This window comes from Oncorhynchus keta, unplaced genomic scaffold, assembly GCF_023373465.1.
Source record: "Oncorhynchus keta strain PuntledgeMale-10-30-2019 unplaced genomic scaffold, Oket_V2 Un_contig_61_pilon_pilon, whole genome shotgun sequence".
NCBI lineage: Eukaryota > Metazoa > Chordata > Actinopteri > Salmoniformes > Salmonidae > Oncorhynchus > Oncorhynchus keta.
Window position 1 is genome coordinate 152,405 of NW_026288731.1, and position 26,705 is coordinate 179,109.

The window sequence follows — 26,705 nt, forward strand, 5'->3', positions numbered from 1 at the left end:
CTACCCTGAGTATACCACACATTATACTGTAGTCTACCCTGAGTTAACCACACATTATACTGTAGTCTACCCTGAGTATACCACACATTATACTGTAGTCTACCCTGAGTATACCACACATTATACTGTAGTCTACCCTGAGTATACCACACATTATACTGTAGTCTACCCTGAGTATACCACACATTATACTGTAGTCTACCCTGAGTATACCACACATTATACTGTAGTCTACCCTGAGTATACCACACATTATACTGTAGTCTACCCTGAGTATACCACACATTATACTGTAGTCTACCTGAGTATACCTGAGTATACCACACATTATACTGTAGTCTACCCTGAGTTAACCACACATTATACTGTAGTCTACCCTGAGTATACCACATTATACACATTATACTGTAGTCTACCCTGAGTTATACCACACATTATACTGTAGTCTACCCTGAGTATACCACACATTATACTGTAGTCTACCCTGAGTTAACCACACATTATACTGTAGTCTACCCTGAGTTAACCACACATTATACTGTAGTCTACCCTGAGTATACCACACATTATACTGTAGTCTACCCTGAGTTAACCACACATTATACTGTAGTCTACCCTGAGTATACCACACATTATACTGTAGTCTACCCTGAGTATACCACACATTATACTGTAGTCTACCCTGAGTATACCACACATTATACTGTAGTCTACCCTGAGTATTCCAAACATCAGGAACACCTGTAGTCTACCCTGAGTTTACATTACACAGTCTACCCCCACACATTATACTGTAGTTGCCCTGAGAAAAGCCTCAATTCATCAGGCCACGGAGTCTCCCTGAGTTGTTAACCACATTATACTGTAGTCTACCCTGAGTTCCACGGGGATAATGGTATCCTGTAGTCTACCCTGAGTATACCACACATTATACAGACCTTCAGTTTCTTGGCAATTTCTCACTTGGAATAAATAGCCTTCATTTCTCAGAACAAGAATAGGGACCCGTTTGGAACCCAGTCATGCTCATATGTCCCAGGACTGACTGGAGCTAACTCTCCCTGGTTAACAGTCTGGACAACCTCTTCTGGCCACTGGGGATGAGCAAACTCTCCCTGGTTAACAGGACAACCTCTTCTGGCTACTGGGGATGATCTAACTCTCTCTGGTTAACAGGACAACCTCTTCTGACCACTGGGGATGATCTAACTCTCTCTGGTTACTCTAGTCTACCCTGGGGATGATCTAACATTATACTGTAGTTAACAGTCTGGACAACCTCTTTGACCACTGGGGATGATCTACTCTCCCTGGTTAACAGGACATGCTTACTACTTACTCTCCTGGTTAACAGTCTACCACTGGGGATGAGCTAACTCTCTCTGGTTAACAGGACAACCTCTTCTGACCACTGGGGATGATCTAACTCTCTCTGGTTAACAGTCTGGACAACCTCTTCTGGCTACTGGGGATGAGCTAACTCTCCCTGGTTAACAGTCTGGACAACCTCTTCTGACCACTGGGGATGAGCTAACTCTCCCTGGTTAACAGGACAATCTCTTCTGGCTACTGGGGATGATCTAACTCTCCCTGGTTAACAGGACAATCTCTTCTGGCTACTGGGGATGATCTAACTCTCCCTGGTTAACAGGACAATCTCTTCTGACCACTGGGGATGAGCTAACTCTCTCTGGTTAACAGTCTGGACAACCTCTTCTGACCACTGGGGATGATCTAACTCTCCCTGGTTAACAGGACAACCTCTTCTGGCTACTGGGGATGAGCTAACTCTCTCTGGTTAACAGTCTGGACAACCTCTTCTGACCACTGGGGATGAGCTAACTCAGACCTTCTCTCTGGTTAACAGTCTGGACAACCTCTTCTGACCACTGGGGATGAGCTAACTCTCCCTGGTTAACAGTCTGGACAACCTCTTCTGACCACTGGGGATGAGCTAACTCTCTCTCTGGTTAACAGTCTGGACAACCTCTTCTGACCACTGGGGATGATCTAACTCTCCCTGGTTAACAGTCTGGACAACCTCTTCTGACCACTGGGGATGATCTAACTCTCTCTGGTTAACAGTCTGGACAACCTCTTCTGACCACTGGGGATGAGCTAACTCTCCCTGGTTAACAGTCTGGACAACCTCTTCTGACCACTGGGGATGAGCTAACTCTCCCTGGTTAACAGTCTGGACAACCTCTTCTGACCACTGGGGATGAGCTAACTCTCCCTGGTTAACAGTCTGGACAACCTCTTCTGACCACTGGGGATGAGCTAACTCTCTCTGGTTAACAGTCTGGACAACCTCTTCTGACCACTGGGGATGATCTAACTCTCTCTGGTTAACAGTCTGGACAACCTCTTCTGACCACTGGGGATGATCTAACTCTCTCTGGTTAACAGTCTGGACAACCTCTTCTGACCACTGGGGATGAGCTAACTCTCTCTGGTTAACAGTCTGGACAACCTCTTCTGACCACTGGGGATGAGCTAACTCTCTCTGGTTAACAGTCTGGACAACCTCTTCTGACCACTGGGGATGATCTAACTCTCCCTGGTTAACAGTCTGGACAACCTCTTCTGACCACTGGGGATGAGCTAACTCTCCCTGGTTAACAGTCTGGACAACCTCTTCTGACCACTGGGGATGATCTAACTCTCTCTGGTTAACAGTCTGGACAACCTCTTCTGACCACTGGGGATGAGCTAACTCTCTCTGGTTAACAGTCTGGACAACCTCTTCTGACCACTGGGGATGAGCTAACTCTCCCTGGTTAACAGTCTGGACAACCTCTTCTGACCACTGGGGATGATCTAACTCTCCCTGGTTAACAGGACAGTCTCTTCTGACCACTGGGGATGAGCTAACTCTCTCTGGTTAACAGTCTGGACAACCTCTTCTGACCACTGGGGATGATCTAACTCTCCCTGGTTAACAGTCTGGACAACCTCTTCTGACCACTGGGGATGATCTGGTTACACTATCCCTGGTTAACAGTCTGGACAATCTCTTCTGACCACTGGGGATGATCTAACTCTCTCTGGTTAACAGTCTGGACAACCTCTTCTGACCACTGGGGATGAGCTAACTCTCTCTGGTTAACAGGACAATCTCTTCTGGCTACTGGGGATGAGCTAACTCTCCCTGGTTAACAGTCTGGACAACCTCTTCTGACCACTGGGGATGAGCTAACTCTCCCTGGTTAACGGTCTGGACAACCTCTTCTGACCACTGGGGATGATCTAACTCTCTCTGGTTAACAGTCTGGACAACCTCTTCTGACCACTGGGGATGAGCTAACTCTCTCTGGTTAACAGTCTGGACAACCTCTTCTGACCACTGGGGATGAGCTAACTCTCTCTGGTTAACAGTCTGGACAACCTCTTCTGGCTACTGGGGATGATCTAACTCTCTCTGGTTAACAGTCTGGACAACCTCTTCTGACCACTGGGGATGAGCTAACTCTCTCTGGTTAACAGTCTGGACAACCTCTTCTGGCTACTGGGGATGAGCTAACTCTCCCTGGTTAACAGTCTGGACAACCTCTTCTGGCTACTGGGGATGATCTAACTCTCCCTGGTTAACAGTCTGGACAACCTCTTCTGACCACTGGGGATGAGCTAACTCTCCCTGGTTAACAGGACAATCTCTTCTGGCTACTGGGGATGATCTAACTCTCTCTGGTTAACAGTCTGGACAACCTCTTCTGACCACTGGGGATGAGCTAACTCTCTCTGGTTAACAGGACAATCTCTTCTGGCTACTGGGGATGAGCTAACTCTCCCTGGTTAACAGTCTGGACAACCTCTTCTGACCACTGGGGATGAGCTAACTCTCCCTGGTTAACAGTCTGGACAACCTCTTCTGGCTACTGGCGCTCGCTGCCCACAATGGTCTATTCTGAGAATGTTCTGGGCACGCTGTTGTTGAGTGGTATGTACCGTGTGTGTGTGTGTGTGTGTGTGTGTGTGTGTGTGTGTGTGTGTGTGTGTGTGTGTGTGTGTGTGTGTGTGTGTGGTATTCCTGGGTGACGGAGTGGTAGCAGTTGGTTCGGTCATTGAACCTCAGATCGGTATTACAACTCTGTCTTTCTGAGAAAAATGTGTTTCTTCCTTCTTCATCAGTTTATAAGGATGTTAATCACTTAGTCTGGTGACTGGTTGGTTTTATAGGGACATTATTCACTTAGTCTGGTGACTGGTTGGTTTCATGTTAATCACTTAGTCTGGTGACTGGTTGGTTTCATGTTAATCACTTAGTCTGGTGACTGGTTGGTTTCATGTTAATCACTTAGTCTGGTGACTGGTTGGTTTCATGTTAATCACTTAGTCTGGTGACTGGTTGGTTTCATGTTAATCACTTAGTCTGGTGACTGGTTGGTTTCATGTTAATCTGGTGACTGGTTGGTTTTTAGTCTGGTGACTGGTTGGTTTCATGTTAATCACTTAGTCTGGTGACTGGTTGGTTTCATGTTAATCACTTAGTCTGGTGACTGGTTGGTTTCATGTTAATCACTTAGTCTGGTGACTGGTTGGTTTCATGTTAATCACTTAGTCTGGTGACTGGTTGGTTTCATGTTAATCACTTAGTCTGGTGACTGGTTGGTTTCATGTTAATCACTTAGTCTGGTGACTGGTTGGTTTCATGTTAATCACTTAGTCTGGTGACTGGTTGGTTTCATGTTAATCACTTAGTCTGGTGACTGGTTGGTTTCATGTTAATCACTTAGTCTGGTGACTGGTTGGTTTCATGTTAATCACTTAGTCTGGTGACTGGTTGGTTTCATGTTAATCACTTAGTCTGGTGACTGGTTGGTTTCATGTTAATCACTTAGTCTGGTGACTGGTTGGTTTCATGTTAATCACTTAGTCTGGTGACTGGTTGGTTTCATGTTAATCACTTAGTCTGGTGACTGGTTGGTTTCATGTTAATCACTTAGTCTGGTGACTGGTTGGTTTCATGTTAATCACTTAGTCTGGTGACTGGTTGGTTTCATGTTAATCACTTAGTCTGGTGACTGGTTGGTTTCATGTTAATCACTTAGTCTGGTGACTGGTTGGTTTCATGTTAATCACTTAGTCTGGTGACTGGTTGGGTTTCTGGTGATGTTTAATCACTTAGTCTGGTGACTGGTTGGTTTCATGTTAATCACTTAGTCTGGTGACTGGTTGGTTTCATGTTAATCACTTAGTCTGGTGACTGGTTGGTTTCATAGTCTGGTGACTGGTTGGTTTCATGTTAATCACTTAGTCTGGTGACTGGTTGGTTTCATGTTAATCACTTAGTCTGGTGACTGGTTGGTTTCATGTTAATCACTTAGTCTGGTGACTGGTTGGTTTCATGTTAATCACTTAGTCTGGTGACTGGTTGGTTTCATGTTAATCACTTAGTCTGGTGACTGGTTGGTTTCATGTTAATCACTTAGTCTGGTGACTGGTTGGTTTCATGTTAATCACTTAGTCTGGTGACTGGTTGGTTTCATGTTAATCACTTAGTCTGGTGACTGGTTGGTTTCATGTTAATCACTTAGTCTGGTGACTGGTTGGTTTCATGTTAATCACTTAGTCTGGTGACTGGTTGGTTTCATGTTAATCACTTAGTCTGGTGACTGGTTGGTTTCATGTTAATCACTTAGTCTGGTGACTGGTTGGTTTCATGTTTAGTCTGGTGACTGGTTGGTTTCATGTTAATCACTTAGTCTGGTGACTGGTTGGTTTCATGTTAATCACTTAGTCTGGTGACTGGTTGGTTTCATGTTAATCACTTAGTCTGGTGACTGGTTGGTTTCATGTTAATCACTTAGTCTGGTCTGGTTTCATGTTAATGACTAGTCTGGTGACTGGTTGGTTTCATGTTAATCACTTAGTCTGGTGACTGGTTGGTTTCATGTTAATCACTTAGTCTGGTGACTGGTTGGTTTCATGTTAATCACTTAGTCTGGTGACTGGTTGGTTTCATGTTAATCACTTAGTCTGGTGACTGGTTGGTTTCATGTTAATCACTTAGTCTGGTGACTGGTTGGTTTCATGTTAATCACTTAGTCTGGTGACTGGTTGGTTTCATGTTAATCACTTAGTCTGGTGACTGGTTGGTTTCATGTTAATCACTTAGTCTGGTGACTGGTTGGTTTCATGTTAATCACTTAGTCTGGTGACTGGTTGGTTTCATGTTAATCACTGGTTGGTTTAGTCTGGTGACTGGTTGGTTTCATGTTAATCACTTAGTCTGGTGACTGGTTGGTTTCATGTTAATCACTTAGTCTGGTGACTGGTTGGTTTCATGTTAATCACTTAGTCTGGTGACTGGTTGGTTTCATGTTAATCACTTAGTCTGGTGACTGGTTGGTTTCATGTTAATCACTTAGTCTGGTGACTGGTTGGTTTCATGTTAATCACTTAGTCTGGTGACTGGTTGGTTTCATGTTAATCACTTAGTCTGGTGACTGGTTGGTTTCATGTTAATCACTTAGTCTGGTGACTGGTTGGTTTCATGTTAATCTTAGTCTGGTGACTGGTTAGTTAATCACTTAGTCTGGTGTCTGGTGACTGGTTGGTTTCATGTTAATCACTTAGTCTGGTGACTGGTTGGTTTCATGTTAATCACTTAGTCTGGTGACTGGTTGGTTTCATGTTAATCACTTAGTCTGGTGACTGGTTGGTTTCATGTTAATCACTTAGTCTGGTGACTGGTTGGTTTCATGTTAATCTGGTTGGTTTCATGTTAATCACTTAGTCTGGTGACTGGTTGGTTTCATGTTAATCACTTAGTCTGGTGACTGGTTGGTTTCATGTTAATCACTTAGTCTGGTGACTGGTTGGTTTCATGTTAATCACTTAGTCTGGTGACTGGTTGGTTTCATGTTAATCACTTAGTTTAATGCCCATTTCTAAAATGTTCTCTGATCCTGACAATCCAATGGGAGACGACAACGCGACACCAAACACCTCACCTGTGCCGAGAGGTGTGGCCCGTTCCTCTGAGCATGTGCGACGGCGTCGTGGACGACGGCGTGAACTCCCAGCAGCACTTGCTCCAGGTCCTGAGTTCCGTGCATGCGTGCCGACAGCCCCTCTAACGACCTCACAAATTCTCTCCAATGGGGTCCACCTCAAATCAAAATCAAAATCTTTTTTACAACCTTTAAAAAAAAAAAAAAAAACACACTTTCCAAGTAAAACAAATCAAAATGAAACAAGGAGCAATAAGATGAAGTCGATAACAAGGGAATCTATAGAATAGTGGTGTTATTATCACGTGTAAAACAACGCCAGGGTTACCTCAGCCAGACAGCCACGCATCACGTTGAGACAGTAGCCCATACAGGGTTTAGACAGGGTGAGTCCGTGGCAGTGGGGACAGTACTGCATCCTGAGCAGAGCTCTGCGACACTCCCTGCTAAACACCAGGTGATCCGTGGTGTTGATCACCTCTACGCCGAGGTGCAGCGCCTGTAACAGCACACGACCCCCGACCTCCCGATCTGATTGGCTGGGACTCCCGGAGCGGCGCCGAACGGGGACAAATCGCGGCGGGCGTAACTGACGCACTCGGCGTAACCGGGGGTGATGAGGTGGTGGTAGACCAATGGGAAGAGAGCGTCGAAGAAGCGGCTGGTGATGTCATCAACGTTGAGTTCGGAGCCAAGGAGGAAGAGGCCGACGTCGGTGAACAACTCTCTCACCAGACCCGACGCCTCCCCAGCCATGTTACGGTACGACGCCCGGAGGACCAGGTTGGTGTGGTTCTCTGATGACTTTATCAGAGACTCAAAGCTTTCTACAAGAGGAGAGAGAGAGAGAGAGAGAGAGAGAGAGAGGCAGACAGAGAGAGAGAGAGAGAGAGAGAGAGAGAGAGAGAGAGAGGCAGACAGAGAGAGAGAGAGAGGCAGGGAGAGAGGCAGACGGGGAAAAGAGAGAGAGAGAGATGGTTAATACTAGAGAAAGAGAGAGATAGAGATGGTTAATACTAGAGGACCAGGTTTCTGGGTAGTCTCTCCTTCCCCCAGGCTGGGACCTGACCAGTGGGTAGTCTCTCTTTCCCCCAGGCTGGGACCTGACCAGTGGGTAGTCTCTCTTTCCCCCAGGCTGGGACCTGACCAGTGGGTGGTCTCTCTTTCCCCCAGGCTGGGACCTGACCAGTGGGTGGTCTCTCCTTCCCCCAGGCTGGCTAGGACCTGACCAGTGGGGAGTCTCTCCTTCCCCCAGGCTGGGACCTGACCAGTGGGTAGTCTCTCCTTCCCCCAGGCTGGGACCTGACCAGTGGGTAGTCTCTCCTTCCCCCAGGCTGGCTAGGACCTGACCAGTGGGGAGTCTCTCCTTCCCCCAGGCTGGGACCTGACCAGTGGGTAGTCTCTCCTTCCCCCAGGCTGGGACCTGACCAGTGGGTAGTCTCTCCTTCCCCCAGGCTGGGACCTGACCAGTGGGTAGTCTCTCCTTCCCCCAGGCTGGGACCTGACCAGTGGGTGGTCTCTCCTTCCCCCAGGCTGGGACCTGACCAGTGGGTAGTCTCTCCTTCCCCCAGGCTGGCTAGGACCTGACCAGTGGGGAGTCTCTCCTTCCCCCAGGCTGGGACCTGACCAGTGGGTAGTCTCTCCTTCCTCCAGGCTGGGACCTGACCAGTGGGTGGTCTCTCCTTCCCCCAGGCTGGGACGAGCTAGGACCTGACCAGTGGGTAGTCTCTCCTTCCCCCAGGCTGGGACCTGACCAGTGGGTAGTCTCTCCTTCCCCCAGGCTGGGACCTGACCAGTGGGTAGTCTCTCCTTCCCCCAGGCCGGGACCTGACCAGTGGGTAGTCTCTCCTTCCCCCAGGCTGGGACCTGACCAGTGGGTAGTCTCTCCTTCCCCCAGGCCGGGACCTGACCAGTGGGTAGTCTCTCCTTCCCCCAGGCTGGGACGAGCTAGTATCCCACACCATGTGCCAGCCATGGGGCTGTAACTCTGCTGTGGGGGTGAAGTAGAGAGCAGGGAGCTGTAGAGAAGGAGGAGGGGGGGGAGACATGACGGAGCCTTGGTACCCTCCGAACCGGTAAGCACCCAGCACTTGTGGGTGGGGGGTGATGTGACAGCTCTGGGTGCCAGGTTAAGAGAAAGGGCTCTGTCTGATTAAAGGGGATTAACAGCATCTGATCTCAGAGTCTGGTGACTGGGGAGGGGTGGGGAGGTTAGGGTTGATGTAGGAGTCTAGTGACTGGGGAGGGGAGGTTAGGGTTGATGTAGGAGTCTAGTGACTGGGGAGGGGAGGGGAGGGTTAATGTAGGAGTCTGGTGACTGGGGAGGAGAGGGGAGGTTAGGGTTGATGTAGGAGTCTAGTGACTGGGGAGGGGAGGGGAGGGTTAAATGTAGGAGTCTGGTGACTGGGGCTGGGACCTGAGTGGGAGGTTCCCCAGGTTGATGACCAGTGGGAGTCTAGTGAGGCTGGGGAGAGGAGGTTAGGGTTGATGTAGGTGTCTAGTGACTGGGGAGGGGAGGTTAGGGTTGATGTAGGAGTCTAGTGACTGGGGAGAGGAGGTTAGGGTTGATGTAGGTGTCTAGTGACTGGGGAGGGGAGGTTAGGGTTGATGTAGGTGTCTAGTGACTGGGGAGAGGAGGTTAGGGTTGATGTGGGTGTCTAGTGACTGGGGAGGGAGATTAGGGTTGGTAGGAGTCTTGGCTGGGGACCAGAGGGGAGGTTAGGGTTGATGTAGGAGTCTCCCCCAGGTGGGACTGGGGAGAGGAGGCTGGGACCTGATGTGGGAGTCTCTCCTCCCCCAGTGACTGGGGAGGGGAGATTAGGGGCTTGACAGTAAGAGGAGTCAGGTGACTGGGGAGAGGAGGTTGGGTTGATGTGGGAGCACCAGTGACTGAGGCTAGGGTTGAGTGGGAGCCTCCCCCAGTGACTGGGGACCAGTGGAGGTTAGGCTGGGTTGATGTGGGAGTCTCCCCAGTGACTGGGGAGGGAGATTAGGGTTGATGTAGGAGACCTGGGGAGGGACCAGGGGGGCTCCTTGATGCTAGGAGTCTAGTGACCTGTGGGATGGGGGAGGTTGGGGTTGATGTAGGAGAGTGACTGGGGAGGAGGGGGGAGGTTAGGGTTGATGTAGGAGCACCCAGTGACTGGGGTGGGGAGAGGGGAGCTCTGGGTGAGGTTGAGGAGTCTAGTGACTGGGGGAGGAGGTTAGGGTTGATGTAGGAGTCTAGTGACTGGGGAGGGGGGGGAGAGGGTCTAGGTTAGGGTTGATGTAGGAGTCTGGTGACCAGGAGGTTAGGGTTGAAGTCCCTAGGGTTGATGTAGGAGTCAGTGACTGGGGAGGGGAGATTAGGGTTGATGTAGGAGTCTAGTGACTGGGGAGGGGAGGTTAGGGTTGATGTAGGAGTCTAGTGACTGGGGAGGGGAGGTTAGGGTTGATGTAGGAGTCTAGTGACCAGCCAGGTTAGGGTTGAAGGAGTCTAGTGACCTAGGGTTGATGGAGTCAGTGACCATCTGACTGGAGTTAGGGTTGATGTAGAGTCAGTGACTGGGGGCAGCAGCCATGATGGTTTAGTTGGACACAGCCAGACCAGGGTAAAGACAAACCTCCTCTGGGGTTTCCTCTCTGCTAAGTCATCTTGACAGATAAGAGCGAGCATGGGGAGAGATGGGGAGAGATGGGGAGAGATGGGGAGAGAGCAGCACCATGCATGATGTAGGGACCAGCCAACCAGAAAAGCCCTGTGATGGAGTCAACCATCTGCTGGAGAGAGAGAGAGAGCAGCACCATGATGTAGGGACCAGCCAACCAGGAAAGCCCTGTGATGGAGTCAACCATCTGCTGGAGAGAGAGAGAGAGAGCAGCACCATGATGTAGGGACCAGCCAACCAGGAAAGCCCTGTGATGGAGTCAACCATCTGCTGGAGAGAGAGAGAGAGAGCAGCACCATGATGTAGGGACCAGCCAACCAGGAAAGCCCTGTGATGGAGTCAACCATCTGCTGGAGAGAGAGAGAGAGAGCAGCACCATGATGTAGGGACCAGCCAACCAGGAAAGCCCTGTGATGGAGTCAACCATCTGCTGGAGAGGGCACCATGATGTAGGGACCAGCCAACCAGGAAAGCCCTGTGATGGAGTCAACCATCTGCTGGAGAGAGAGAGAGAGCAGCACCATGATGTAGGGACCAGCCAACCAGGAAAGCCCCGTGATGGAGTCAACCATCTGCTGGAGAGAGAGAGAGAGCAGCACCATGATGTAGGGACCAGCCAACCAGGAAAGCCCCGTGATGGAGTCAACCATCTGCTGGAGAGAGAGAGAGAGCAGCACCATGATGTAGGGACCAGCCAACCAGGAAAGCCCTGTGATGGAGTCAACCATCTGCTGGGAGAGAGAGAGAGAGAGCAGCACCATGATATAGGGACCAGCCAGAGTCAACCATCTGCTTGTTTTATCACCGCTGTAACGGTTTTAATGAAGACTAGATTTCATTACATAGCGCTCTGTTGTCACTGCTCCCTCTACCGCTCTGTTACCCTCTCTCTGGCATGGGGCTCTGTTACCCTGGCTCTCTCTCTCTGGCACGGGGCTCTGTTACCCTGGCTCTCTCTCTCTCTCTCTCTCTGGCACGGGGCTCTGTTTCCCTGGCTCTCTCTCTCTGGCACGGGGCTCTGTTACCCTGGCTCTCTCTCTGGCATGGGGCTCTGTTACCCTGGCTCCCTCTCTCTGGCACGGGGCTCTGTTACCCTGGCTCTCTCTCTCTCTCTGGCATGGGGCTCTGTTACCCTGGCTCTCTCTTTCTCTCTGGCACGGGGCTCTGTTACCCTAGCTCTCTCTCTCTGGCACGGGCTCTGTTACCCTGGCTCCCTCTCTGGCACGGGGCTCTGTTACCCTGGCTCTCTCTCTCTGGCACGGGGCTCTGTTACCCTGGCTCTCTCTCTCTGGCACGGGGCTCTGTTACCCTGGCTCTCTCTCTGGCACGGGGCTCTGTTACCCTGGCTCTCTCTCTCTGGCATGGGGCTCTGTTACCCTGGCTCTCTCTCTCTGGCATGGGGCTCTGTTACCCTGGCTCTCTCTCTCTCTGGCACGGGGCTCTGTTACCCTGGCTCTCTCTCTCTGGCAAGGGGCTCTGTTACCCTGGCTCTCTCTCTCTCTGGCACGAGGCTCTGTTACCCTGGCTCTCTCTCTCTGGCACGGGGCTCTGTTACCCTGGCTCTCTCTCTCTGGCACGAGGCTCTGTTACCCTGGCTCTCTCTCTCTGGCACGGGGCTCTGTTACCCTGGCTCTCTCTCTGGCACGGGGCTCTGTTACCCTGGCTCTCTCTCTCTCTCTGGCATGGGGCTCTGTTACCCTGGCTCTCTCCCTCTCTCTCTCTGGCATGGGGCTCTGTTACCCTAGCTCTCTCTCTCTGGCACGGGGCTCTGTTACCCTGGCTCTCTCTCTCTCTCTCTGGCATGGGGCTCTGTTACCCTAGCTCTCTCTTTCTGGCACGGGGCTCTGTTACCCTGGCTCTCTCTCTCTCTCTGGCACGGGGCTCTGTTACCCTGGCTCTCTCCCTCTCTGGCACGGGGCTCTGTTACCCTGGATCTCTCTCTCTCTCTCTCTGGCATGGGGCTCTGTTACTCTGGATCTCTCTCTCTCTCTCTGGCACGGGGCTCTGTTACCCTGGATCTCTCTCTCTCTCTCTCTCTCTGGCACGGGGCTCTGTTACCCTGGCTCTCTCTCTCTGGCACGGGGCTCTGTTACCCTAGCTCTCTCTCTCTCTTTCTGGCACAGGGCTCTGTTACCCTGGCTCTCTCTCTCTCTGGCACGGGGCTCTGTTACCCTAGCTCTCTCTCTCTCTTTCTGGCACAGGGCTCTGTTACCCTGGCTCTCTCTCTCTCTCTGGCACAGGGCTCTGTTACCCTGGCTCTCTCTCTCTCTCTCTGGCACGGGGCTCTGTTACCCTGGCTCTCTCTTTCTCTCTGGCACGGGGCTCTGTTACCCTGGCTCTCTCTCTCTCTGGCATGGGGCTCTGTTACTCTGGATCTCTCTCTCTCTCTCTGGCACGGGGCTCTGTTACCCTGGCTCTCTCTCTCTCTCTCTCTCTGGCACGGGGCTCTGTTACCCTGGCTCTCTCTCTGGCACGGGGCTCTGTTACCCTAGCTCTCTCTCTCTCTCTGGCACGGGGCTCTGTTACCCTAGCTCTCTCTCTCTCTGGCATGGGGCTCTGTTACCCTGGCTCTCTCTCTCTCTGGCATGGGGCTCTGTTACCCTAGCTCTCTCTCTCTGGCATGGGGCTCTGTTACCCTGTCTCTCTCTCTCTCTCTGGCACGGGGCTCTGTTACCCTGGCTCTCTCGCTCTCTCTGGCATGGGGCTCTGTTACCCTGGCTCTCTCTTCTACAGGCTACGGCAGTTGGCCATACATCTACAGAATACAGGCTACGGCAGTTGGCCATAGATCTACAGAATACAGGCTACGGCAGTGTGCCATAGATCTACAGAATACAGGCTACGGCAGTGTGCCATACATCTACAGAATACAGGCTATGGCAGTGTGCCATAGATCTACAGAATACAGGCTAAGCCAGTGTGCCATACATCTACAGCATTCAGGCTACGGCAGTGTGCCATACATCTACAGAATACAGGCTACGGCAGCGTGCCATAGATCTACAGAATACAGGCTACGGCAGCGTGCCATACATCTACAGAATACAGGCTACGGCAGCGTGCCATAGATCTCCAGAATACAGGCTACGGCAGTGTGCCATACATCTACAGAATACAGGTTACGGCAGTGTGCCATACATCTACAGAATACAGGCTACGGCAGTGTGCCATAGATCTACAGAATACAGGCTACGGCAGTGTGCCATAGATCTACAGAATACAGGCTACGGCAGTGTGCCATACATCTACAGAATACAGGCTACGGCAGTGTGCCATACATCTACAGAATACAGGCTACGGCAGTGTGCCATACATCTACAGAATACAGGCTACGGCAGTGTGCCATACATCTACAGAATACAGGCTACGGCAGTGTGCCATACATCTACAGAATACAGGCTACGGCAGTTGGCCATACATCTACAGAATACAGGCTACGGCAGTTGGCCATACATCTACAGAATACAGGCTACGGCAGTTGGCCATACATCTACAGAATACAGGCTACGGCAGTTGGCCATACATCTACAGAATACAGGCTACGGCAGTTGGCCATACATCTACAGAATACAGGCTACGGCAGTGTGCCATACATCTACAGAATACAGGCTACGGCACTGTGCCATACATCTACAGAATACAGGCTACGGCACTGTGCCATACATCTACAGAATACAGGCTACGGCAGTTGGCCATACATCTACAGAATACAGGCTACGGCAGTGTGCCATACATCTACAGAATACAGGCTACGGCAGTGTGCCATACATCTACAGAATACAGGCTACGGCAGTGTGCCATACATCTACAGAATACAGGCTACGGCAGTGTGCCATACATCTACAGAATACAGGCTACGGCAGTGTGCCATACATCTACAGAATACAGGCTACGGCAGTGTGCCATACATCTACAGAATACAGGCTACGGCAGTGTGCCATACATCTACAGAATACAGGCTACGGCAGTGTGCCATGGTTCAACAACCCCAGTCATGTAAGATTGAATTACTTTGGTAACCCCGATATAGAAATGGTGAAGAAACGTGCAGATATTCTGATCCATTTCTAATGTATACAACTACCGTAGGCCTACCTTCTCTCGGTCTCTCGGGCAGTGATTTCACCGGTCCAATCTGCCGCAGCTGAAAAACTTTGCGCACTTCATCACAGCTCGTTAGACTTCCCGAAATCAGCCCGACACAAGCAGTAACAAACAAACAACACAGCATCTTTTGTCGTCCCATTTTCAAATCCAGGTTGATGTTACTCAAAAACCCCTATCTAATATTAAAGTTATGAACATTCCTAACAGACCGCCATTCCTTCGATCACAACATCCACATTTCCAAGGTTACTGGATCTGCGACGGTACTTTTCAATGACGGAAAAAATTGCCTTTAATAAACGTTCTAAAAACAATCAAATCCTGAATGAAGTTACAACAGGAGTCGTTGAAAGAGTCATGGGACTGTAGAAGAACTCAACCGCAGCGTGTTGAGCAACTTGGCGCGACTGGAGCCGTCAAGGGAATGAGAGGAATGGGCGGAACCATACCTGAGGAGACAGAACCACTGGAGAACTCTACAAGCAACAGTGGGGTGCAGCGCCATCTCGTGGACAAACCTGGGAGCGGCGGCCTAAAACATCTCCAAAACAATTAGTATTGTAGTCTACGACAGCATGGCTGTACGTTACAATGCAACAAACCGTTCGGTACAAAGTTATGGATGAGAACGTTTCTATCGAGTTCCATCGGCCGACTAAAAGCCTTTTCGGCCATAGGTATGAGCGTTATGGTGTCCAAATTACGCACAGGTGATTCTGTAAATTACCCACAGGTGATTCTGTAAATTACCCACAGGTGATTCTGTAAATTACCCACAGGTGATTCTGTAAATTACCCACAGGTGATTCTGTAAACCACAGGTGATTCTGTAAATTACCCACAGGTGATTCTGTAAATTACCCACAGGTGATTCTGTAAACGACCCACAGGTGATTCTGTAAACTACCCACAGGTGATTCTGTAAACGACCCACAGGTGATTCTGTAAACGACCCACAGGTGATTCTGTAAACTACCCACAGGTGATTCTGTAAACGACCCACAGGTGATTCTGTAAACGACCCACAGGTGATTCTGTAAACTACCCACAGGTGATTCTGTAAATTACCCACAGGTGATTCTGTAAACGACCCACAGGTGATTCTGTAAACGACCCACAGGTGATTCTGTAAACCACAGGTGATTCTGTAAACGACCCACAGGTGATTCCCACTAAGAGGCAGTGATGCTGAACACGAAAGACATCTACTGGGCGAAGGGAACCTTAGTTTTTGATCAACACTTGATATAAAAATACATACCTAACAAAACAGAATGTATAGAAATTACTATTTTATTTAACCAAGTAAGACCCATTGAGGTAAAAAAAAATACTATTTTGCAGGGCGACCTGGCAAGGCAAAACGGGAGAATAGCAGCGCGTACATACAATATTACAGTAAAATACTGAACACACACAATGTCACAAGTTACAGATACAATTAAAGATTAGAAACAACTGCAGCTATCACAGTGTTGTCGATCAGAGTCTTAGAAACAGACGAGGACACCAACTCCCCTTTTAATGTCTATCACAGTGTTGTCGATCAGAGTCTTAGAAACAGACGAGGACACCAACTCCCCTTTTAATGTCTATCACAGTGTTGTCGATCAGAGTCTTAGAAACAGACGAGGACACCAACTCCCCTTTTAATGTCTATCACAGTGTTGTCGATCAGAGTCTTAGAAACAGACGAGGACACCAACTCCCCTTTTAATGTCTATCACAGTGTTGTCGATCAGAGTCTTAGAAACAGACGAGGACACCAACTCCCCTTTTAATGTCTATCACAGTGTTGTCGATCAGAGTCTTAGAAACAGACGAGGACACCAACTCCCCTTTTAATGTCTATCACAGTGTTGTCGATCAGAGTCTTAGAAACAACTCCCCTTTTAATGAGGACACCAACTCAGAGTCCCCTTTTAATGTCTATCACAGTGTTGTCGATCAGAGTCTTAGAAACAGACGAGGACACCAACTCCCCTTTTAATGTCTACCACAGTGTTGTCGATCAGAGTCTTAGAAACAGACGAGGACACCAACTCCCCTTTTAATGTCTATCACAGTGTTGTCGATCAGAGTCTTAGAAACAGACGAGGACACCAACTCCCCTTTTAATGTCTATCACAGTGTTGTCGATCAGAGTCTTAGAAACAGACGAGGACACCAACTCCCCTTTTAATGTCTATCACAGTGTTGTCGATCAGAGTCTTAGAAACAGACGAGGACACCAACTCCCCTTTTAATGTCTACCACAGTGTTGTCGATCAGAGTCTTAGAAACAGACGAGGAAACCAACTCCCCTTTTAATGTCTACCACAGTGTTGTCGATCAGAGTCTTAGAAACAGACGAGGACACCAACTCCCCTTTTAATGTCTACCACAGTGTTGTCGATCAGAGTCTTAGAAACAGACGAGGACACCAACTCCCCTTTTAATGTCTACCACAGTGTTGTCGATCAGAGTCTTAGAAACAGACGAGGAAACCAACTCCCCTTTTAATGTCTATCACTGTTGTCGATCAGCAGAGACTGAACTAAGACTGTAATGAGTGACTGATCAGGTCAGTAAGGAACAGACACGCAGGGAGTTGTCCCATCAATGCTTTGTACATAAGTGTAGCAGCGCCCCCTGGTGGAGAGAGCAGGCCACTGCACCATAACATACACATCACTGTGATCTGAGAGTTATGGAAATCAAACTCGGTCACATGTGCAGAATACAAGTGTAAAAAATTAAAAACAACTTTTTTTTTAATAATAAATAAATACATTTTAAAAGTACAACAAGTATAAACATCACCGTGAAATTCTTACTTAACCAACAATGCAGTTCAAGAAGAGTTCTGGAAATATTTACCAAGTACATACTTTTTATTTTTAACAATAAGAATATACAGGGGGTACCGGTACCGAGTCAATGTGGAGGCTATATACAGGGGGTACCAGTACAGAGTCAATGTGGAGGCTATATACAGGTGGTACAGAGTCAATGTGGAGGACAGGGGGTACCGGTACAGAGTCCCCTATATACAGGGGGGTACAGAGTCAATGTGGAGGCTATATACAGGGGTACCAGTACAGAGTCAATGTGGAGACTATATACAGGGGTACCGGTACAGAGTCAATGTGGAGGCTATATACAGGGACAGTACAGAGTCAATGTGGAGGCTATATACAGTGGGGTACCGGTACAGAGTCAATGTGGAGGCTATATACAGGGGGTACCAGTACAGAGTCAATGTGGAGGCTATATACAGAGGGTACCGGTACAGAGTCAATGTGGAGACTATATACAGGGGGTAACGGTACAGAGTCAATGTGGAGGCTATATACAGGGGGTACCGGTACAGAGTCAATGTGGAGTTGTCCTATATACAGGGGTACCAGTACAGAGTCAATGTGGAGGCTATATACAGGGGTACCAGTACAGAGTCAATGTGGAGTTATGCTATATACAGGGGGTACATGTACAGAGTCAATGTGGAGACTATATACAGGGGTACAGAGTACAACCTTTAAAGGGTACAGAGTCAATGTGGAGGCATTTTATATACAGGGGTACCGGTACAGAGTCAATGTGGAGGCTATAACCAACAATGCAGTTCAGGAGGTACTATTTACCAAGTACAGAGTCAATGTGGAGGCTATATACAGGGGGGTACAGAGTCAATGTGGAGTCAGAGTCAATGTGGAGACTATATACAGGGGGTACCAGTACAGAGTCAATGTGGAGGCTATATACAGGGGGTACCAATGTGGAGGTACAGAGTCAATGTGGAGGCTATATACAGGGGGTACCAGTACAGAGTCAATGTGGAGGCTATAGTACAGAGTCAATGTGGAGGCTATATACAGGGGTACCAGTACAGAGTCAATGTGGAGGCTATATACAGGGGGGTACAGAGTCAATGTGGAGGCTATATACAGGGGTACCGGTACAGAGTCAATGTGGAGGCTATATACAGGGGGTACCGGTACAGAGTCAATGTGGAGACTATATACAGGGGTACCGGTACAGAGTCAATGTGGAGGCTATATACAGGGGGTACCAGTACAGAGTCAATGTGGAGGCTATATACAGGGGGTACAGAGTCAATGTGGAGACTATATACAGGGGTACCGGTACAGAGTCAATGTGGAGACTATATACAGGGGGTACCGGTACAGAGTCAATGTGGAGGCTATATACAGGGGTACCAGTACAGAGTCAATGTGGAGGCTATATACAGGGGGTACCGGTACAGAGTCAATGTGGAGGCTATATACAGGGGTACCGGTACAGAGTCAATGTGGAGGCTATATACAGGGGTACCAGTACAGAGTCAATGTGGAGGCTATATACAGGGGGGGGTACCAGTACAGAGTCAATGTGGAGGCTATATACAGGGGTACCGGTACAGAGTCAATGTGGAGGCTATATACAGGGGGTACCGGTACAGAGTCAATGTGGAGGCTATATACAGGGGGGGGGTACTATATACAGGGGGTAGTACAGAGTCAATGTGGAGGCTATATACAGGGGGTACAGAGTCAATGTGGAGGTTATAGTACAGAGTCAATGTGGAGGCTATATACAGGGGGTACCAATGTGGAGGTTATATACAGGGGTACCAGAGTACAGAGTCAATGTGGAGGCTATATACAGGGGGTACAGAGTCAATGTGGAGGCTATATACAGGGGTACCGGTACAGAGTCAATGTGGAGGCTATATATATACAGAGTCAATGGGGCTATATACAGGGGTACCAGTACAGAGTCAATGTGGAGGCTATATACAGGGGGTACCAGTACAGAGTCAATGTGGAGGCTATATACAGGGGGTACCGGTACAGAGTCAATGTGGAGGCTATATACAGGGGGTACCAGTACAGAGTCAATGTGGAGGCTATATACAGGGGGTACCGGTACAGAGTCAATGTGGAGGCTATATACAGGGGTACCAGTACAGAGTCAATGTGGAGGCTATATACAGGGGGTACCAGTACAGAGTCAATGTGGAGGCTATACAGGGGTACAGGGGTACCAGTACAGAGTCAATGTGGAGGCTATATACAGGGGGTACCGAGTACAGAGTCAATGTGGAGGCTATATACAGGGGGTACCGGTACAGAGTCAATGTGGAGGCTATATACAGGGGGTACCGGTACAGAGTCAATGTGGAGGCTATATACAGGGGGTACAGAGTCAATGTGGAGGCTATATACAGGGGTACCAGTACAGAGTCAATGTGGAGGCTATATACAGGGGTACCAGTACAGAGTACAGAGTCAATGTGGAGGCTATATACAGGGTGTACCAGTACAGAGTCAATGTGGAGGCTATATACAGGGGGTACCGGTACAGAGTCAATGTGGAGGCTATATACAGGGGGTACCAGTAAAGAGTCAATGTGGAGGCTATATACAGGGGGTACCAGTACAGAGTCAATGTGGAGGCTATATACAGGGGATACAGAGTCAATATGGAGGCTATATACAGGGGGTACCCCTACATCCAATCACATCTCGAGAAGCAGGCTGGAGATAACATATCTGAACATCCCACCACCCTTACATCCAATCACATCTCGAGAAGCAGCCTTACATCCAATCACATCTACACATTTCAAATCAAAGCACAATGGAAACGGGAAGCTACATTTCATGGAAACTTTATTTGAGACAAAACCACAGCATGAAACAATTACTCACCATATGGACGGACACATTTAAGCTCCGACAATCAATCTACAATTTAGAAAACTACCTCTTCATTCATTAAAAACAAACCTAGAAAAAACTGAATCATGAGACAGAAAACATACAAGTCTCATTTTTGGTAAATATATGTTTCATTCATTCATTTCAAACATGCATCAAGCAGTTACTGCTTTAGCAGCAGGTTCAAAGAGTAGGAGCACCATCTCCTCAATCCTAAACAGGCCGGGACAAGTGCAATACCTTCAGAGTAACAGCACTGACACCCCTCCCAACCTGACCAGGACCGGGACTGACTTCTACAGCTACAACCAGACAGGGACTGACTTCTTCAGCTACAACCAGGACAGGGACTGACTTCTACAGCTACAACCAGACAGGGACTGACTTCTTCAGCTACAACCAGGACAGGGACTGACTTCTACAGTTACAACTCAACCTGACCGGGACTGACTTCTACAGTTACAACCCAACCAGACAGGGACTGACTTCTACAGTTACAACCCAACCAGACAGGGACTGACTTCTACAGTTACAACCAGACAGGGACTGACTTCTACAGTTACAACCAGACAGCTACAACCAGACAGGGACTGACTACAACCAGACAGGGACTGACTTCTACAGTTACAACCCAACCAGACAGGGACTGACTTCTACAGTTACAACCCAACCAGACAGGGACTGACTTCTACAGTTACAACCCAACCAGACAGGGACTGACTTCTACAGACTACAACAGTTACAACCAGACAGGGACTGACTTCTACAGTTACAACTCAACCTGACTTCTACAGTTACAACTCAACCTGACTTCTACAGTTACAAACTCAACAGGGACTGACTACAGTTACAACTCAACCACAACCCAACAGGGACTGACTTCTACAGTTACAACTCAACCTGACTTCTACAGCCACAACCCAACAGGGACTGACTTCTACAGTTACAACCAAACAGGGACTTCTACAGCTACAACCCAACCAAACATGGACTGACTTCTACAGTTACAACCCAACCAAACAGGGACTGACTTCTACAGTTACAACCCAACCAAACAGGGACTGACTTCTACAGTTACAACCCAACCAAACAGGGACTGACTTCTACAGTTACAACCAGACAGGGACTGACTTCTACAGTTACAACCAGACAGGGACTGACTTCTACAGTTACAACCAGACAGGGACTGACTTCTACAGTTACAACACAACCAGACAGGGACTGACTTCTACAGTTACAACACAACCAGACAGGGACTGACTTCTACAGTTACAACACAACCCAACAGGACTGACTTCTACAGTTACAACACAACCAGACAGGGACTGACTTCCCAACAGTTACAACACCAACAGGGACTGACTTCTACAGTTACAACACAACCAGACAGGGACTGACTTCTACAGTTACATCTCAACAGGGACTGACTTCTACAGTTACAACCCAACAGGGACTGACTTCTACAGTTACAACCCAACAGGGACTGACTTCTACAGTTACAACTGACTTCTACAGTTACAACACAACCAACAGGGACTGACTTCTACAGTTACAACCCAACAGGGACTGACTTCTACAGTTACAACCCAACAGGGACTGACTTCTACAGTTACAAACCAACCGGGACAGGGACTGACACAGTTACAACCCAACCAAACAGGGACTGACTTCTACAGTTACAACCCAACCGGGACTGACTTCTACAGTTACAACCCAACCTGACAGGGACTGACTTCTACAGTTACAACCCAACAGGGACTGACTTCTACAGCTACAACCCAACCAGACAGGGACTGACTTCTACAGTTACAACCCAACCAGACAGGGACTGACTTCTACAGCTACAACCCAACCAGACAGGGACTGACTTCTACAGTTACAACCCAACCAGACAGGGACTGACTTCTACAGCTACAACCCAACCAGACAGGGACTGACTTCTACAGTTACAACCCAACCAGACAGGGACTGACTTCTACAGCTACAACCCAACCAGACAGGGACTGACTTCTACAGTTACAACCCAACCAGACAGGGACTGACTTCTACAGTTACAACCCAACCTGACAGGGACTGACTTCTACAGTTACAACCCAACCTGACAGGGACTGACTTCTACAGTTACAACCCAACCAGACAGGGACTGACTTCTACAGTTACAACCCAACCTGACAGGGACTGACTTCTACAGTTACAACCCAACCAGACAGGGACTGACTTCTACAGTTACAACCCAACCAGACAGGGACTGACTTCTACAGTTACAACCCAACCAGACAGGGACTGACTTCTACAGTTACAACCCAACCTGACAGGGACTGACTTCTACAGTTACAACCCAACCAGACAGGGACTGACTTCTACAGTTACAACCCAACCTGACAGGGACTGACTTCTACAGTTACAACCCAACCTGACAGGGACTGACTTCTACAGTTACAACCCAACCAGACAGGGACTGACTTCTACAGTTACAACCCAACCAGACAGGGACTGACTTCTACAGTTACAACCCAACCTGACAGGGACTGACTTCTACAGTTACAACCCAACCAAACAGGGACTGACTTCTACAGTTACAACCCAACCAGACAGGGACTGACTTCTACAGTTACAACCCAACCAGACAGGGACTGACTTCTACAGTTACAACCCAACAGGGACTGACTTCTACAGTTACAACCCAACCAGACAGGGACTGACTTCTACAGTTACAACCCAACCAGGGACTGACTTCTACAGTTACAACCCAACCAGACAGGGACTGACTTCTACAGTTACAACCCAACCTGACAGGGACTGACTTCTACAGTTACAACCCAACCAGACAGGGACTGACTTCTACAGTTACAACCCAACCAGACAGGGACTGACTTCTACAGTTACAACCCAACCTGACAGGGACTGACTTCTACAGTTACAACCCAACAGGGACTGACTTCTACAGCTACAACCCAACAGACAGGGACTGACTTCTACAGCTACAACCCAACCTGACAGGGACTGACTTCTACAGTTACAACCCAACCAGACAGGGACTGACTTCTACAGTTACAACCCAAACAGGGACTGACTTCTACAGTTACAACCAGACAGGGACTGACTTCTACAGTTACAACCAGACAGGGACTGACTTCTACAGTTACAACCAGACAGGGACTGACTTCTACAGTTACAACACAACCAGACAGGGACTGACTTCTACAGTTACAACACAACCAGACAGGGACTGACTTCTACAGTTACAACACAACCAGACAGGGACTGACTTCTACAGTTACAACCACGACAGGGACTGACATCTACAGTTACAACTCAACCAAACATGGACTGACTTCTACAGTTACAACCAGACAGGGACTGACTTATACAGCTACAACCCAACCAAACATGGACTGACTTCTACAGTTACAACCCAACAGGGACTACAGTTACAACCCAACAGGGACTGACTACAGTTACAACCCAACCTGGGACTGACTTCTACAGCTACAACAACCTGACAGGGACTGACTTCTACAGTTACAACCCAACCTGACAGGGACTGACTTCTACAGTTACAACCCAACCAGGGACTGACTTCTACAGTTACAACCCAACAGGGACTGACTTCTACAGTTACAACCCAACCTGACAGGGACTGACTTCTACAGTTACAACCCAACCAGACAGGGACTTCTACAGCTACAACCCAACAGGGACTGACTTCTACAGTTACAACCCAACCTGACAGGGACTGACTTACTACAACCCAACCTGACAGGGTTACAACCCAGACAGGGACTGACTTCTACAGTTACAACCCCCAACAGGGACTGACTTCTACAGGTACAACCCAACCTGACAGGGACTGACTTCTACAGTTACAACCCAACAGGGACTGACTTCTACAGCTACAACCCAACAGGGACTGACTTCTACAGTTACAACCCAACCTGACAGGGACTGACTTCTACAGCTACAACCCAACAGGGACTGACTTCTACAGTTACAACCCAACCTGACAGGGACTGACTTCTACAGTTACAACCCAACCCAACAGGGACTGACTTCTACAGCTACAACCCAACCTGACAGGGACTGACTTCTACAGCTACAACCCAACAGGGACTGACTTCTACAGTTACAACCCAACCTGACAGGGACTGACTTCTACAGCTACAACCCAACCTGACAGGGACTGACTTCTACAGTTACAACCCTACTGACCGGGAACCTACAGTTACAACCCAACCTGAGGGACTGACTTCTACAGTTACAACAACCAGACAGGGACTGACTTCTACAGCTACAACCCAACCAGACAGGGACTGACTTCTACAGTTACAACCCAACCTGACAGGGACTGACTTCTACAGTTACAACCCAACCAGACAGGGACTGACTTCTACAGTTACAACCCAACACAGGGACTGACTTCTACAGCTACAACCCCAGACAGGGACTGACTTCTACAGTTACAACCCAACCTGACCTGACTTCTACAGCTACAACCCAACCTGACAGGGACTGACTTCTACAGTTACAACCCAACCAGACAGGGACTGACTTCTACAGTTACAACCCAACCTGACAGGGACTGACTTCTACAGTACAGGGAGTCTACAACCCAACTTGACAGGGACTGACTTCTACATTTACAACCCAACCCAACAGGGACTGACTTCTACAGCTACAACCCAACCAGACAGGGACTGACTTCTACAGTTACAACCCAACCCAACAGGGACTGACTTCTACAGTTACAACCCAACCTGACAGGGACTGACTTTACAGCCCAACAGGGACTGACCAGTTACAACCCAACTTGACAGGGACTGACTTCTACAGCTACAACCCAACAGGGACTGACTTCTACAGTTACAACCCAACCAGACAGGGACTGACTTCTACAGTTACAACCCAACAGGGACTGACTTCTACAGTTACAACTCAACCTGACCGGGACTGACTTCTACATCTCAACCTGACTTCTACAGCTACAACCCAACAAGGACTGACTTCTACAGGTACAACCCAACAGGGACTGACTTCTACAGTTACAACCCAACAGGGACTGACTTCTACAGCTACAACCCAACCCAACAGGGACTGACTTCTACAGTTACAACCCAACAGGGACTGACTTCTAGTTACAATATAACCTGATTGGGTCTTATACTTAAAAACAGATAATACCACCAGTCAAGCATCTTTTGAGTCATTTTGAAAAGTGATGCAGAACAGAGACAACTACAGAATAGTTCTAGAAAACACCATTCGAATAGTCTTCGAGTCGCTGAAAAGTGCCACATTAAATCCATCGTCATACAGGCCCAGAAAGACTAAAACGGTTCATCACGGCTGGAGGTCAAGTCACTGCTCGGTCAGTTTTGCATGGATTTGCACAGCAAAACGTTTGTTAAAAGCAGGATGCAAAGCAGCAAAACTGACCGAGGAACAGCGATGATGGATGTGTGGTTTGAGTTGGTGGTTGGGTTTGAAGAAGTGTCCTTCCATATGGGCTGGGCTGATGGGCTGGGCTGCAACACAGACAGCACTACTGGAAGTGCTCACACTGCAGTAGATGGAGAAAATACACTACCTGCACTATAAGCACTTTAATACTGCTGAAACCAAAATCTAGTCAACCGTTGGTCTGATTGGAGACAGGCTCAGTAGAGGCTCAGTAGAGGCTCAGGACAGTGGGATGGTCTTTAGCACCTCGTCAACCGTTGGTCTGATTGGAGACAGGCTCAGTAGAGGCTCAGGACAGAGGGATGATCTTTAGCACCTCGTCAACCGTTGGTCGGATTGGAGAGGCTCAGGAGGCAGTGGGATGATCTTTAGGTCAACCGTTGGTCTGATTGGAGAGTCAGGACAGCTCAGGACAGAGGCTCAGGACAGTGGGATGGTCTTTAGCAGAGGTCAGGACCGTGGGATGGGTCTGATTGGGACAGGCTGGGGGGTAGAGGCTCAGGACCAGCTGGAGACTCAGGACAGTGGGATGATCTTTGACCAGGTAGCTGGGTCAGGACAGTGGGATGGTCTGACCAGGTAGCTGGAGACTCAGGACAGTGGGCTGACCAGTAGAGTGACCAGGAGCTGGAGACTCAGGACAGTGGGATGGTCTGGGGGTGACCAGGTAGCTGGAGACTCAGGACAGTGGGACAGGTAGCTGGAGGGTTGGATGGTCTGATTGGAGACAGGACAGTGGGATGGTGTGGGGGTGACCAGGTAGCTGGAGGCTCAGGACAGTGGGATGATCTTTAGACCTAGCTGGACCGTTGGTCTTGATTGAGGGTGACCAGGTA

At 48.8% G+C, this 26,705-nt stretch overlaps 1 long non-coding RNA gene across 35 annotated transcripts; it reads right to left on the reverse strand.

Annotated features, from left to right (window-relative positions):
- Positions 1-20,347: 20,347 nt before the first annotated feature.
- Positions 20,348-25,590, reverse strand: LOC127925737 (uncharacterized). Of its 35 annotated transcripts, none has more exons than XR_008122114.1 (9): positions 25,220-25,487; positions 25,027-25,166; positions 24,887-24,981; positions 24,513-24,592; positions 24,383-24,412; positions 24,253-24,347; positions 23,167-23,306; positions 22,336-22,930; positions 20,348-20,848 (listed from the first exon to the last, which is right to left on the reverse strand). It is a non-coding gene; the product is annotated as an uncharacterized LOC127925737 (long non-coding RNA). The 35 variants fall into 35 exon arrangements; XR_008122105.1 differs by having other exon boundaries at positions 24,483-24,592; XR_008122098.1 differs by having other exon boundaries at positions 24,378-24,412; positions 24,483-24,592.
- Positions 25,591-26,705: the final 1,115 nt, after the last annotated feature.